The sequence below is a fragment of the Falco rusticolus genome, chromosome 4, assembly GCF_015220075.1.
Source record: "Falco rusticolus isolate bFalRus1 chromosome 4, bFalRus1.pri, whole genome shotgun sequence".
Lineage (NCBI taxonomy): Eukaryota > Metazoa > Chordata > Aves > Falconiformes > Falconidae > Falco > Falco rusticolus.
The window spans coordinates 2,016,098-2,030,787 of record NC_051190.1 but is presented as its reverse complement, the minus strand read 5'-3'; the positions used below and the strand labels follow the sequence as shown (position 1 = coordinate 2,030,787).

At 40.8% G+C, this 14,690-nt stretch overlaps 1 protein-coding gene across 7 annotated transcripts in view; it reads right to left on the bottom strand.

The window, feature by feature from the left end:
- ATP2B2 (ATPase plasma membrane Ca2+ transporting 2) overlaps nt 1-3,798 on the bottom strand; it is a 432,242-nt gene extending 428,444 nt beyond the window's left edge. For 2 of the 7 annotated variants that reach the window (XR_005103974.1, XR_005103975.1), the window contains exon 1: nt 3,464-3,798. The gene's annotated coding sequence lies outside the window, so the exon portion shown is untranslated. The remainder of the gene's footprint in view (nt 1-3,463) is intronic. The other 5 variants (XM_037385876.1, XM_037385880.1, XM_037385879.1 and 2 more) reach the window with 3 other exon arrangements.
- Nucleotides 3,799-14,690: the final 10,892 nt, after the last annotated feature.

Genomic DNA, 14,690 nt, shown 5'->3' with positions numbered 1-14,690 from the left:
GACCCAGGAAAATGCCAGTTAACACATCACTTACGGTATGCAATATTATATCAAATAAACGTGAAAGAGTTGGTCACACCTTTGAAATGGAAGTCTGAAATATTTCACTACTAAATAACTCCATTTATGAAAGATGAAACTTTTTTCAGAGCAGGCTTTGGCAAAAAATAAGCTTTTCTGATTTAACTGATAACTTCATAGCATGAATATACTGAGACCAACATGCATCTCAGTCACTATGACATGCATTACTGTCATGTCTATTATCCTATTACATGTAAACATTATTTGTCCATGCTCACTTTGCCTTTCTCAAAGATTTTAGACTTTTTCTTTTCAGATAATTAAAACTATTTTACCCTTTTGCATTTGCCACTCCTATTCTTAAAATAATCCACACTTACACTTATCTTTACTTAGGTTTTATGTATTTTTTCTTCCAAAGGACAACTTACGTTCCACTTTGAACTTTGTGGATTGCAAACATTTATTGCACAGTATACATTATATGTAAAGCTTTGTTTTCAAAGAGAATTCTTAAGTATATCTGACACATGCATTCCAATGGTAAGCTTCATCAGAAGTCTGAATTTTGTTCAAATGTTTATTTGAAGAGATTTCAGCAGCCACACAGTTTTGTTTAACTTAAACATTTTTCCCCGTCCCTAATTATCTCTTCCACTATCATCTCCCATCAGACTAACTAAAATAATCACTTAACTCTTGTATAATTACTCTGCTTTTTCCTCACGATCAACACAGATTATTTTTTCCCAATTGCAGTCATCATCATCCTGCACCTATTCTGAAGTTACAATACAAATTTTATATATACAAATAGTATTTTGAGCATCATAATTTTCTCTTTAACCTCACTTGCTTTTTAAACTGCCTATTATAAATTTTGGACAAATAATTAGAATATGCAGGTTTTGTTGGTGTAGATAAACTCTAAGGTAGCACTAAGGCGATTATCTATATGCACACAAATACTTCCTAGCCATGCCACTGGTTACTGTGGTAAGTGATCTGCAGCACTTTATTCTTAGCTAACAAAGGACAAGGAACCAGACAAATGCACCAGGTTTCACTCAACTATCTACAAAGAGGTAGCTAATGCTATCTGAGGTGCCCTGTTGTGTCTGATACACAACACGGGCCATAGCAGAGAATCACAGCCCTCTGAAGCCGTGCAAAAGGGCAGGAAGGGTAAGTACTGGGAGGCATCTCAAATGACACCAAACACCTATTTGAGGGAAAACCAAACCAAACCCACTGGCTATTATAATGGTCCATTCACTCTTCTCATTACACTCCAAAATAAATCCTATTGAGGTGACGACATTATAGGACAACATATAAGTACATCCATTATCTCCCCATGGAACTGGTCAAAAATAATAAAAATTTACTTCACATCATCAGGAAATAGGCAACTGAATGGTTAAAAGGTATGGTTTGGATAGTGACATGCAAGAAATTTGGATCAATATCACACTCAGTAGCCTAGATAGTCAAGAGGTTGTGGTCCGGGATTTATAACGTGAGCAAAGGACAATACTAGTAACTACATCAAACACAAATTAAAGGTAATATAATACCCTGCATTCATTCCATTAAATGTTAAAAGTGAAAATTTTAAAATTGACACTAAACTGAACATTTAATACATATTCTTTTGCTTTAGGAAGAACTTACAGCAGTACTCACTTTGAAAATGGAGCTCGACATGAGATCCTAAAGTCATTAAAAAGAATACTGAACTAGTTTATTAGCAAGATTCATAGATATGGACAAGCAAGCGCTTCTTCACATAGAAGTTACAAAAATGTTGACTCCTATTTGAGTACCACATGAAAATTAGTCATGTGCAGATGATGAACGGACAGAATCAAAAATGAAGTGCTACTTGTGAGCACGACCGCATGCATGCAGTCCCACTCGGTTTCAAAGTACTGCTTACGTAACTAAGGGCTTGCAGCACCTACCACCAATGTATCGGTATTCTTTCAAAGATTTATTTTTACTGTTTGGGAATTGAGTTACAGCAGTGTCAACTTTCACACTGTTTATAAACTTAGATTTTAGTTTATCACAGCAGCAGCAAAGTCCCACTCTACACCATTGCTTTCAGCTTGCCCAGCTTCCCAGCACCTTATCTTGGTATCCGTGCTTCTCAAATATCACTTTACTACAAAATACACTAAGTAAAAAGACAGTAAAGAAAGTATTACCACAGGATTAGGTTGTGTTGGTGTAACGTGATAAAAGAGCACAACAATAAGAAGCAAAAAAGATCAGCAAGAGATACACAGAAAGAAGTAAACTTTTTAACAGTTTAATTAAACAAGAGAGGTTTCCTCCACCTACAACAGGCCTTTCAAAGATACCTAACAGAAAACAGTGCTCCTTTCACATTTCTAGTACAGTCTCTAGGTCAACATTGTAGAAGAATCCGTTACGTTCGGTGGCGACAGGAAAGCACATCTTGACATCTGTGCCAAGGCGATGGCAACGGGGACTGCAGCGGGCACCTCGGCCGGCACCGGGGGCACCTCGGCGGCTGCGTTACCGGGCGACCGACGGAATGTCACCTCCCGCCGCGGATTTTCTCGGGCTCCAAGGTGCTCTTAACACTTCACTGGAGTACCGCGAGGCTTTGGAAACGACTGCTTGTAACACATACTTAAATCCCTCAGTGGAAAAAAAAGGAAAAAAGCCGAGCCCCGCCGCACTAGGGCCCAGCTGAAGGCGCAGGGGCTGGGCGAGCTCCCCCGCCCGAGGACGCGGCGGCGACGGGGCTGAGGGGCTTCTGCTTCCACCAGCTCATCTCACACAGCCCAGCCGAGGGGCCAGGGCTGCGGGGCGTAAGCCTCCTGCTAACTCTCTCGAACAAGTATTGCCAAGAAGAGCGTCACCTTGTGAAAATTGGCGCCCAGAGCCGGTTCCCGGGGTTGCTCGGGCTCCCGCGGGGCCCGGGGACCGCTGTGCTTCGGCCGGGTCAGCGCGGGCTTCGCCGCCGCCACCGGCGCCCTACCTCCGGGCTTCCCCAGCAGGGCACGGGAGAGCGCGGTCCCCGGCGCCTCCTGCGCGCTCCTGTCCCTGTCACTAAAGAAACCGCCGGGCTTGAGACAGACCGAGACCGAAGGGCTGTGCGAGGCGGTTTTCCCCCGCGGCGGCGCAGCCCTCCCGTCCCGCAGAGCGAGCCCTCGGCACCGCCGTCACCGTTCACCGCCCGAAAACATCCTTCAGCCGCATCCCGCTGCATCCGGCATCCCGGCGGGGCGGGCTCGGCCCCGGCGGGCTCCCGCCACCGCCACCCCAGGCAGCGCCCCCCTGCCACCCCCCGCGCCTCAAGGTCACCTCAGCGCAGGGCAGACCCCGGGCACCGCTCCCCACCACCGCCCCCCCCCCACCCCACCCGCGCCGGCGGAGCAGGGCCGCGCCGCGCTCCCGCTCCTACCTGAGGCGGCGAGCGGAGCCGAGCGGAGCGGAGCCGCCGGGAGCGCGGAGGCGGCCGCTGTCCCCTCACCGGCGGCGCCCGGGGAGTCGGGACGCGCACGGCGCCTCCCTCCTGCGCCGGGCCGCTGCGCTGCGGTGGGCGGCGGCGACGCTCCGTCAGACTTAGCGGGCCGCGGCGAGCGGGGAAGCCCTGGGCGGGGGGGGAGGCGGGCAGCGCCTCTCCCCTCCCCACCGAGGTGCCGGCCCCAGCGGAGCCTCGCCTCCCCCGGCAGGGCTGGGGCTCCCCTCAGCGGGGAGAGGCCGGCGCCGCGGCCAGCTGCGCCGAGCGCCAGGGAGCGCGCAGCGGCGCGGAGCAGGGGGCGCCCCTCCGCGCTTCGGCCCTGGCTTCCCGCCCGCGGCACTCCTCAGGGCCGAGGGTCCCGCGGAGGGGGTCCGGGCCGCGGCGGGGTTGGAGGGCTGGGGAAGGGGCAGGGGGAGCCCAGTGCTCCCAGCTTTATACTGGTAACTTACGACGTTGGGATGCGCCTCTCGCGCTCGCAAGATGTCGGGGCGCGGGCGGGAAGCGCGCGGAGCCGCCGCGCAGGTGAGGGCGGCCCGGCCCCGCCTCAGCGAGCGGGGAGCTCATCGCGGCTGGCAAGAGCGAAGGTGTCCCGCCACCGCCTTTGTTTTCCTTCTCACAGTTTTCAGTCAGGATTCTGCAAAACCACGAGGGGAAAGCCTGACCCCGATTCTGAGAGATGGAGAGTCTTGCCCTGGGACACAGGTCTTGTGGAAAAATGTATGTATATTTTCACTTTATGAAGGACATACAAGGTACAGATGGCGTGTGTTACGTAGACTGAGGAACTAACACTCCTGTATTAGAAAACTAGTGAAAAACACCCTCACAACATAGATTTGAAGCAACTTTTCCTCACAACATTGCCCAAAAGAGGATAGCATCTTTGAAACATGGCTGGAGTGGTTAATGTTGGGTATTTAACCATACCTTCCTAGTTTTACACATGGGCTTAAATTAGATTCCGTAACAGTTCTGTTCTGCCACATAATCTTTCCACCACGAGAGTTAAAACCAGTTACGGAATGTCTCCAAAGCTGAACTAAAATAGAATGAATTTTATATTTGGTCAATGGGATGGATTTTTGTATCGGGTAAAGGATTCATATACATCCCACAACATCTGTAGACCGCTACAGCAAACACTAGTGTTTTACTTGGAAAACTGGAATTTTTATTGGTGAATTGCACTGGCCAGCCCTGGTTATTTGAGAGATGATGCAGTTAATTACATTCTGATTACTATCTCTGCTTCTTCCTTAACACCATTTAGATTCCAGTCTTAACCTTATCTCAGTAAGGACTTAATGAAAGTAGGACAGCCAACATAACAAAAGTACAAATCCCTCCCCCTTTTAAAACTATTTCTAACTTACTTAAAACCAGGAGCTGTGACCGTATTTTTTTATTGCTTTCAGACAAGCTTGTTAGTAAAATAGACTTGTAGTTGTCACCAAGTGCACTTACTAACTTTGGAAAAAATTAGAAACCTGTAAATATTCTGCAAATATCTAGATTAGTTTTCTCATTTGATCTTAAAGCACATGCTTACTGTCAACTGAGAATCAACATTTCTGGTGCTTTCCTCTGCTACATCTCTCTGGGTCATGATGAAGATCAAACAAACTGAGAAAAACTAATCAAGAATAGCAACATTTCTGTTTTGACAATGCTTAGAAAGATGGCAGCGAAAGCTGAATGAAATGTTTACAAAAATAATCATGCAAACATTAGGTAAATGTGGTGCTATTTTCAGCTTGTGCTTATTAATCATTTAAAGCAGATGATTGGAGTACTATTTGAAAAGCATTAGATGTGTATTCTTGCTAGCTGCATGGGAACACATTTGGCTGATAATCCTGTGCTGCATAAAGACATTAGATTCTACAGACTGTTCTCACAAAAAATACTAAATTCACACACAACCACACCTTTTAAATACTATAAGGATCACAATGCAGAGCTCAGGATTAAAATATTACACAGAAGGACAGTCTCTGAGCATATGATTCATCACATCATAACATCCACAGCTGGTCAACTACTGCAGCTGGGACTAATAACATCAGAGCACTACAAGCAAATTATTACTTTCCTTGCCTTATCTTCATCTTAAGGTATTTAGCCCCTACAACTGATTTTTAAAATCATGGTGAAGTAGCAGAATTGCGTGGCTGTTATCACTAGTGATAACTAATAAATGACAGGGTAGCTTTCTTCATTTTAGTACTTCTGCTTACAAAAATATTTTCCCATGCAAACAGTCATACATAATTTCTTAAGTTTTAGAAGCTATTTCATATTTTTATAGAGAGTACGTGACAGAGGTCTCAGCATCCCTTGTTTTTTCCCTTTGGAGAGCTCTTTCTTTTACTGCAATATTTCCAGGGACTCAACCTCTTATGTACAGGTTTAAATAATACTACAGTATAAAGCGTGATATTAACAACAACAGTGTGAACTAATCTACTATAATTTAACACTTCTCAATATGTTTTTGAGATTAGGGCCATTTGTGTTATGTTCTTCCCTAAAGTCATTGCACATTCTCTCACTTAAGGTGAGGTTTAGATATTCCTTTAAATTCTTCCTCATTTTCCTGGTTAATGGGGGAATGAATGCACAGTGGAAGTCATCTTTGTCAAAAGAACATAAAGAAGCAGAGATCATGCAATGACCAAACATTTTGGCACTACAGCTTCTGCAAGTTTGAATAATCTAATAGTGAATTATACTTGTCAGTCAGTCCTTCTCAGGTTTCAGCTTCACATAATTTTCACAACTTGGAACTTCATTTCCACACTAATAAAATGGAGGCGGCATGTCAAGCCAATTTCAAGAAGGGCATAATAGATGCAAATTCAACAACTTACAGTTTGGCTGAATTATGTTAGAATGAAATAGCTATTCATATTCCAGCATCCTTTATGAAACTTCTAAAAACAGACATATGTATTAAAGCATGCAACTATGATATTTTCATATCATATACACATAAATCTTCCATCCCAAGGAATCCTTAGGCTCTTACAGAGTTTACCTTTGAAGTGTTGATGGTGCCAAACAGCAACACTAAGAATGAAAGCGAAGAACACTTGATCTGCCAAAAATGTAGTAGCACGTAGATTAACAGAGCAAAGTGCAATTGTAAAACCTGTCATCATTCTTTATGAAGCAGGCAGAAATGTTGTATGAGGAGTTGTTAGACAACACTACAGCGCTCTGTGAAATATGAGGACCAGGAAGGATATTTGGAATACCCATACTGACTCGCAGCCATGAAGTCCTACTCTTTTATAACGAATTCGGACATTTAATTACCAGAATGTTCAGAGCCAGCCTTAGCTGCTATTAAGAAAAAACTCCCACGGTATCATATGCCACCAAGCTATGGCAGAGGTCCAGCATCTGATACAGTAGAAAGCATATCCCTGTGAATTGCCAGTGTGATCTCCTGTGGTAATTTCAAACCCTTACATCATAGTCTCCCAGTGAAAAGCCAACCAGTTCTAAATCTCTATTGTTTTTAAGAGCAGAAGTAATGACAGACAAAGGCTGTGACAGTAACACATTCTGTGACACTGCCATGAAGGTTTATAGCAGACAGCATGAGGAATTTGCTTTTTGCTTTTAATGTTTGAATGTCCTGTGCACTACAGGAAAAGACAACAAAAATCTGCCCACTGTTCTGTTTAAAAGAAAAATTAAAAAAAAAGTTGACCAGAGAATTACTAGATATACTGGGATATTCTGCAACCATCATTTCACAGTTCTAATTCAGTATCAAAACAAAAATAGTCAGGTGCAAAATGACTGAAATGACATGACCGTAATACCTGAAATGACTTTGATATGGCCTAGCTTCAGCTGTGCAAAAAGTAGAGGACCTTCAGCATCCATTTCATATTAGAAGCAATTGTATAGGCCACACACAGGGCCTGAGAAAAGCTCCTATGCTGACCCTCTGGGCACTAGCGACCCAGGCTAGGAATAAGATTGACTGAAAGTTACCAATTGATTCCTCTATAAAATAAACCTAGTGCTTCCCTGGCAAAAAGGATTCTCAAACTGCAAGTAATTTGTTAAACCTGGCATAATGTTGATGATCTTGCACCCTTAAAAGCACTTAGAAACAATGTAAAAGGCGACTCTGTGGCATTTAAAACTTGATGGAGGTGTCCATGACACCTTTATCCTAAGGCTAAAAAAGAAGATACAAAACCTATCACAACAAAGGAGTCAGAATAATAACAGTGAATGGAACAAAAATAGTATTATAATGGTGTATTTTCTGAAAGGACCACTAGTTAGTTTGCCAGATGCACAATCTGACTTGGTTTGTCATAATCTACTGAATCCATGTACATAAATGGGGGAAGAATAACTTTTTTTACCCCTGAACTCATTACAGTCACAAAGTTCTTTCATACGTGTAGAACAAAGAGAGAGAAAGAGCTTTTTGCAATATCCAGACCTTTTTGCAACACACTGAGACAATCCTCTTAAGTTATGCAGCAAGTCTGCTTTAAAAAAAAATCCAAAATCCTATATAAAGACCCATTCCACAGATTACTGTGTGCAACCACTTGGCAAAATTAGAAGTTTCAGTAAGAATGGCATCATTTTAAGAACAACTTACATATTTTGTTGAATTTATTTATTCACAAGGAAGTACACAAAGGCAAATGTTCAAGTGGACGCAGTGTTGAATTAAAAACCCTGAAAACACTGGAAATGTGAGAAACAAAAATGGTGAAGTATTACTGAATGTTAAATCACGGTAAGGTTATTTTACGGTTCAGAAAAAAAGATCAGTTTTAGCTGTAATTTGAGGACAGTAGTCATAATAACAAATCTCCTCAAACATGGTTCTTTTCTTTTGATTTTTCAACTATTTGTATGACTGTTTTCCAAGTACTGATACAGTGAAATAGGTACTAGTTTGCATAATCCTTAGTGCTAGTAACAAAGATTTTGAATGTGGAAGATAATTAAATCCTTGGGCATGGGACGCAGATCATTGTGGAAGCAAGAGTAAAATCCAAAGAAGCAGTGAAAACAAAGCAACGTCTAAAGGTCAGTACTGGAAAACAAGCTGAGTATTGGCAAACTTGTCTCGACATTCCTATAAATTTAAAAGTCAGTCCTTGTGTTCTACAGCAGTTTCCCAAGGGGAAACAGAATAATTGATTAAAATACTAGTTGTCATCAGTGGTTTCAGTAGAAATTTCCAGAAAAAATACTACACAAAATTCCTAAAATAAAATATTTATTGATAACACAGAATAAAAGTGGATTTAGCAAAGCAAACAGAATCTAGACGCTGTCCCAGTGGTCATTTTGTAAATACCAGATTTAGCTTGCTGCTCTTTGGGTAAGAATAATTCATTCGCTTTGAGAATAATAGCATTTTAAAATATCTTCTTTGGATTGAAGGTTGTAAGTTGCATTTGTGCTATTTTGTTGGGATGCCCACTTACCTTTCATACTTAAACTCTTAATAAAAAACAGTACAAGGGCAAGCAAATCTGCCAACATGCATTTTCAGCAAGTGATTGCTGTAAGTCACAGTTGCCAGGAAAAACAATCAAAAAGCCCTTGGATCCACTCGGGAGATCCATGTCACTGCAAAAGGAAGTTAACAATGCTGTTGGACCGCTCTGCAATTTATCAGCATTGAAGCCTGCGTTTTCACTTTCTGGCCAAAACTTCCACTAATGAATATAGTATTTATTTCTCCAATGCACTCTATAAATAGTCACTTTGAATCTCTTAGCAATTACTACAAATGAGCTCTGAGGTGAGACGAGCATAAGCATTCCTGTCAGACGTGGATAGACTCAGGTACATCCAAGCCAAGTACTTGCAAATTAAACCCACAATTACCAGCACGCCTGATGCAGTGTGCTCAGTCATTTGTGTGGTTAACTGCATATGGAAAGGGCAGCAGTTAAGAGTTCATGTTCCTAGCATACATGGTCCTGACATGTGCATGTGATCTGACCTGCAGGCTTTAAATCTTTAAAGAGTAGATTCTTACCAGGATCTTACCTGTACATGTAATATATTGTCTAGAGAGGTTGTGGACTCTCCATCCTTGGACATACTCAAAACCCAACTGCACACGGTCCCTTTTAAGTTGAACGTGCTTTGAGCAGGGAAGCTGGAGATGCCTTCCAGCCTCAACTCCTCTGTATCCCACACAGATTAATGAAGTCAGCCTCTCCACCACCACCACCCTGATTGAACAGATTTATTCAAACTTCTTATTCCTACTGCTATGGAAATAGCCATTTCAAGTTTTAAACCTGATCTTTATCAGCAACAACAATTTACTGACAAAGAGCAACCACACCATAGTATCTCTCAATGCAACTTTCTACGCAATTTTTAATTAATCATGGATCAACCATAGGGATGAATTTTCTTTTAAAATGCTTTTCTGGAGTAACCTGAGTTTCTCCAGACTTACCGATACTCGAAATACTACCTTATCTCTACCATTTTCTGATGATAATTGGATCAAAACTACCTTAGGGATAGTGCTGGACACAGAACACTGATACGTTGCCCAAAAATATCCAACCCAGAAAGCCCACCCCCTTAAGTTTTAAGACTTAATTACCTCTTAGAGACTTAAACTTTTTCTTACACATACGTGACATCCCAACTACTTGCTTGTGTTAGCGGAAGTATTAGTCTTTTAAGGTGAAATTTGTGTGGTTTAGACTGCTCTGCAATGTCTACACAAATGGTGTTTTGCTACTAGTGTGCTATTGCTTCTGTGCTGATGCATATTCTTATCCTCATTTATAAACTATCTAATAAGGTGAATATTACTTTTTATATATAATCCAATTCATATATCTCACCAAAATAAATGATTTTCTGGCTGAATAGCAGAAGAAAAGAAAAATCTAATGTACCTTATTTCCTGAGCGTGACAACTAAAAAGGTTACTACACACAGCTAGCTGTCCTAATTATGCCCACAAAGCTTGGATCTCAGCAGCAGGAACGAAGTGGGGTATGTTGGAAAACAAAAGCTAGAATAACGTTTGAAAAGATTGTGGTGGGTGGGTGGGTGGTCTGCCAGCACTTCCGTGATGGCTTGCTAAAACAGTTCTGGGATGACTAGTAAGACTAAAAAGTCCCCGTTCCCCGTCCCCCCCCCCCGAGTCTTTGAGAAATTCTCCTGTTTGCAATTCGATGACTTGTTTTCACCAGGAATGAACAGGTTTGGGATGGACACCAAGATGTTCTCTCCAATACCTCTGGTTACTCCAAACTGTTTACTTTCTCTGTTGATGAAGAAAGGAATAAGGTATTTACACAGAATGGAGGTACTAAAAATGGACTGTTCTGTTAACAGTGGAAGGAGGCAGGCAAGGCTAGGTCTTGTAAATAAAGTTATCGCTGTTTCCTCTAAGTTTTCTACTGTCTCTGGTTTATTTCTTGGTTAAACCAATGTTCATTAGTTATTTCTGCACTTAGTCTCCCACAGTTGGCAGAACTGAACATGCACATTGGATTCAATGGTATGAGAGCTTCAGTAAGGAAAATCCAGAAATTTCTGCACTAAGGCAAATGTTAAAGGTTCAGATGAGGCAGCGAATCAACTCACACAGGGCAAAGTACTATCTGCCCAGATATTGATCTTCCTGTATATAGGCAAAGAGGACAGTCTTAAACGTATGTTCAGTTACGTAAGACCAGAGAAAGCAAACCTAGTTATTAAAATATTTGAAAAAAGGTTGTTTTATTATATAAGACAAGAGTAACCCATAAAGGAAAAGCAACCATCTTTCATAGCACAGGAAAAAGATACCAACAAATCTTCTTCTATTCCTTAAAACTTCTCACAGACTATGTACACACATTACTTACTTTTAATGAACTGCAGTGACATATATTAATAAGAAAGTCTATACTAAAGCAGCAATTATTGCAAAGTTCTACAATTATAAGGAGGTGTTCAAGTAAATGTACTTAGTACAGATTAATATTCTTTTAATTATATAACTTACTGGGATCTGAATAAAAATGAAGCTATACAGTGGCACACTTTGAGCTGGCAGTCGTAGCGGTTTCTCAGTGGTAGGCATACATGACAAAGCTTCACCGATCTCTCATCTCCCCCCCCTCCCCCCCCATTCATTTATCATATAGTTATGTAAAAAGAACAGGGAAATTAATTATGCATACTTTTTAGCAGACTGAAAAGTTAATGAAAAGTTCAATTCAACTTACGTGTGTGATTGCACAAAGCACTTATTTGACCTTGCTAAGCTTTAAAAGGCATTCTAAGATTAGCCTGGCATGTATTTCAAGTGTACAAAAAAAATACAAAATTGGTTCTTAAAATCCTAGTACAGACTGTTTCATGCCTAAATCCTCATTACATTCAGTGTATTTATAGGAAATGACTCAACTTTAAAGTGAGTAAAGACAAGTAAACCCTCTGTTCTTGTGGAAAAGTGGTGCTTATATACTCAGATGCTACCTCATCAAGCTACAAACTTCAATAAATCATATTTTGCATAGGAATGAACTAAGACTATGTGAGGGTTTCCACCTACCAATTTTTGTCAAAGTGGTTGTGAAACACTGAAGCGTTTTAAAGTTGGGCAAATGGAAGGGAGGAGACAAAGGTACAGACAGGGAAAGAAAACCCCAGCCCTTCCACCCCTTTCAGTTCCAGGGTTTGCATACAAGACCCAGAAAGCCTGTGATGACACTTTGATCCTCCAGCTCACTTTCACTTTTCCATCATTTGTTACATCTCATTTTAATGTTAAGCCTTGATCCTCTTATTAGCCACAGGGGAAAGCAAATTACATGAAAATGAATCAAGATACAAGGACAGAACAAACTCCCATACTTCCAGCAGTACATAAGCAAGACAAAATTAGAATATGTTTCATTCGATCCTTTATTTCTTGTTCTTGCACAGCAATGGAAAACAGAGCATTCAAGGTCTTATGTACCATGCTGTACCAATTCACCATGCCTACAAGGAAGACAATGGTAAAAGTTGCTTCCATTTATCCACTTGTGAAATAGAGACAATGGTTTAAGGAACTGAAAAAAAAAATTGTAATTTGATATTTCTAAGAACTTTCAAGGTCAGCAATTTAGATACTAGAAATGTAAAAAAAGTTATTTCATTAATTCAACCCTGCTCTGCTGAGAACTCCTAGGCTACGTTTCAGCCTCAGCCTAGAGGTATCAGGTCTCAGTTTTCTTTACTAACAAGCTTTATCCAAAGAATGGGAGGATGAAGACTGTTATACTGTTGTGCCTCAAAATGGTAAATATAGATGAGCTGTGGGTAGTGATTTTTAATATTATTTATATACAAGGAAAACCAGACTATTCAACAGAAAACCACAAATGACACTGACAGGTGCATGTGTACCAGCACCCACAGTTCCCATCTCAAATCCTTACTAACTTGATATTGACCTTAAATCTCTAAAGGCTTCACTAATTACACTGAAAAAATACTTTTATTTTGGTGTAAATATTAACTTTTCTTGATTAAATCTTTATTTCCATGTGTACACCCTTTTTGTTTGCCCTTGTTACTGTATTGTATTGCATTATGGAACTCCTGATTTCCAAAGTATAAACTCCTGGTCAAGTTATGTATGTCTGACCAACAGCTATAAAAATTTATTCTCCCGAATGCACCCCTTTGTATCATGTTCTCTATTTCTGCCGTGCTGAATTAAAACAACACACTGCAGCTTTTCTATGGTTTTAGTATTAGTCATTTAATCGTGACATTAAGTCTATCTGAAAGCTGGATTTAATGTAAAATTCAACAGTCTGCCGATTAAGTGGAACATTTTACTGAAAGCAGACATCAATTCTTCCATATGTACACAAGCTTTCTACTAAGCTTAAAAAACTCAAAGTGCTGTTTTTAAATTTCTTTGGAAAACCAGTAACAGATGAAGATTTTCCTACTTCAGAAACTGTCTGTTCTTCCTCAGCAGAACACTGAAGAGCTGGGATCACTCACCAGTGCTCCGGCAGTGCGTTCTACAAGCTCATCTAAGTAACATCGCTCGACTTCCTTAAATGCAACAGTTGTTCAAACTAACTGAAGTTCAGAGAACGTTGGTACAGCTTTATTTTTGAAAGACAGGAAGTAGGATCTTTCTTTTACAAACAAAAAGATAGTTGAGTTCTCGTTTGAAATGATCTCTCACATTCCGTCTTCCTCTAATTTCATCATTAGAGATCATTAATGGTCAGTAGGGAAGTCTAAGTCTTGGTTGCAAGTTCTCTGATGCTGAAATCAAGAATATGAACTACTTCATGCAATAAAATTGTGCTCAGATTACTACTTCAACTATTACTGACACTGGTATCACCACTTTCATACTGTGGATTCATCGTGTCCTGAATTCCGGCACTGGGAAACTATTCCTTTCTGAAACAACCAGTGTCATAGATGTTTGCTGCTGACACATGCTAAGCATCTGCATTTTATAAGTGACACTAGCATGTTTTTGAGAACAGAGAGAAGATAGTGCTCCCTGAAAGCCTTTCCAGGTTAGGGGGTATATTCAACAAAGCTTGGGGGGTGGAAAAAAATCTTTTCTGGAGTATTGTAGTAAGAGACATGAGCAGGTAGAAAATTCTGTTTACATTACAGCTATACCCCTCAGTTACAGCTCCAAAACCAAAGTAATTTGCTCTCTTTTGCTAAGAATATCATAGTATTAAACTATCATATTACCAACCGCCACGACCCCCCAAAATAAAGAGAAGCTCCACTGTAACTGTCTTCTACTGATAATACCCAGTGTAACAAGAAAATGCTGAAACTCCCATAATACAAAACCACTTCCATTTATAGCTACCACCATAAACACTTTATTTTATATAACTCTTGTGACGAGAATGATAAATTTTTTCAAAGTATTCAAATTTTTTCAAAGTTATTCCTTTTCCATGAAAAAATAGTTTTAAATCAGCAATATTTCAGGCATATTATTACAAAGGTGTATAAAAGCTGTTTGATATTATTGCCCCATGTAAATTACTTTGGCCTCTTGCAACTCCTAACTCCCTAAAATCATCTGCTTAAGGAGACAATCTTGCAAGAAAGACTACACGTACTCCGTGTTTCTGTTCTTATCTTCTCTCTCTTCATTATA